The sequence below is a fragment of the Bison bison genome, unplaced genomic scaffold, assembly GCF_000754665.1.
Source record: "Bison bison bison isolate TAMUID 2011002044 unplaced genomic scaffold, Bison_UMD1.0 scf7180017864453, whole genome shotgun sequence".
Classification (NCBI taxonomy): domain Eukaryota; kingdom Metazoa; phylum Chordata; class Mammalia; order Artiodactyla; family Bovidae; genus Bison; species Bison bison.
In genome coordinates this window covers 1,684,894-1,686,813 of record NW_011495015.1, presented here as the reverse complement: position 1 = coordinate 1,686,813, position 1,920 = coordinate 1,684,894, and the positions used below count along the sequence as shown (strand labels likewise).

At 52.2% G+C, this 1,920-nt stretch overlaps 1 long non-coding RNA gene across 1 annotated transcript; it reads right to left on the bottom strand.

Moving 5' to 3' along the window:
• Positions 1 to 1,216: 1,216 nt before the first annotated feature.
• Positions 1,217 to 1,920, bottom strand: LOC105002458. The gene is made up of 2 exons (XR_826964.1): positions 1,757 to 1,920; positions 1,217 to 1,367 (listed from the first exon to the last, which is right to left on the bottom strand). It is a non-coding gene; the product is annotated as an uncharacterized LOC105002458 (long non-coding RNA).

Here is a 1,920-nt window from a genome sequence, read left to right as displayed (position 1 = left end):
CAGAGGTGATAACTCAAATAGGCAGAGGTTTCTGAATGATACAGATGTGGAAACTGCAATATATCCATTTCCGGCTTCCTCCTGAATTTGTGGTGAATAGGCCAACCTGCCCCACAGCAGGGAAACAGGCAAAGCCCTCAGCCTGCTGGGTCTGCTACCGGGGGTTCCCAGTCAGCTTGCTGGGAGACAAGTGTTCACCTAGTCATGGAGGGGCCAGTTGGCCAGGCTAACTTACCCATGGATTAGAGTTCTGCAACAAGCTGAAAAGGAACTTGACTTTGTGATAGCTTAAAGGTCGTCAGTTCACGACGAAACATATATGGTACCACATACCATGGGGAGATTGTCAACTTCAACTATTTTGTTTTTAAATCTTAAAGCCTCTTGAACAGATTTTCTGTATTTTCCTTTAAAGAGAATTGAAATTTCAAAATAATTTTGTGAATAGCAGAAAATCAAAGGATAGGTAAATTTAGAAGATGCTTTTCAAACAATTGGCTCCGTGGTAAAGAATCTGCCTGCCAAGGCAGGTGACATGGTTTCCATCCCTGGGTCCAGAAGACCCCCCTGGAGAAGAAAATGACAATCCACTCCAGTATTCTTGCCTGGAGAATCCCCTGGACAGAGCGGCTTGGCGGGCTACAGTCCAGGGGTCGCAGGGAGTCGACAGGACTGAGGACGCACGCATTTCCAACAAATTAAGCTCTGGCATCCTGCTGAAGCTACACTGCTCTCCTTGGGCACAGCCTACAGCCTTGCGCGCATGCTAGGTTAGCTACTCCGGAGAGCTGTTCCCAAGTGGGTTCCGATGCCTGTACTGCAGTGAGGACGTGGACTCTGTGTCCACGGCTAGGCCACTGTCCCATTTGTCTGGTTTGTTTTCTAGAGCAACTGGGCTCCTCCTCCACCGCGGCAGCATCAATTTGAGCGTTGTTACGCGGTGCTTCCCAGGGATTTGAATTCCAGCAGCACCATGACGGCTGATTTACAGCACACTCGTTTGTTACATGTTCCTGTCCCCGACTACCCTGGAGATCCGTTAAAGACTGGTCAGCAACTCTGCTGTTGGCATTTTTTCTCCTTCAGCTCAGTTTACTACAGGCTCTCTTTATACTGCAGATGGAATTCGCTGCCAACATGTGAACGTGACAACTGTTTTGGTTTGGGCTCATCGTTATCAATCAAAACTGAGCAAGAGACAGAGGAACAAACGCTGTAGACTCTGACTTTTATTTCCAGTTTGATAACGCTTGCCTCATCAGGTCCCCAACGACGCGTCCTCGACAGAGGAGGTGTGTTTCCTCAAGGGCTTTTGCATCCCAGAAGAGAATTCGGGAAGCTGGAGAGCTTGGACTGGAGAACCACAGCTGTACCGACGGAGGGATGGATAGAATTAAGGAGGGAGCATACTAACAGATCCTGGCATGTTCTCCTCTGGGAAGCCTCTATACTTCTAACCGGGGAACCTCGGGGCAGTCTCCAAAAGTTGTTTTTCTTTTTTCAGGGCATATGAGACATCCTTTGGGGACCGAAATGAGAGTTGGCAAGCCTCACCCCAGCCTCCAACCGCCCCTTCTTCCCGCCCGCGCTCAGCCGCTACTACAACTCCCAGCAAGCACCACGCAGCGCCGCAAGAGGACCGGTCCGGCTGGAGACCCCGCCCCGCGCGGAGCATGTTGGGAGTTGTAGTCCACGAGCCTGTTCGCTCCTACTTCGGCTATTTGGCATTCCCGCTTGGGAGATGGCGATGGGCTACCTTAGCGGGTTTTCCAGTCCAGTCTCGTAACTGCAGCTGAACATGACCGAGGACTGCGCCCTCCCGCTCTGCGGTGCGCGCCGCGTCAGTGCCAGGGAGCTGAGCTCCGCCCCGTCCACGCCCGCTCCCTTGACAGCTGGGCTAGGCTCAGAGCGCGGCGGGCC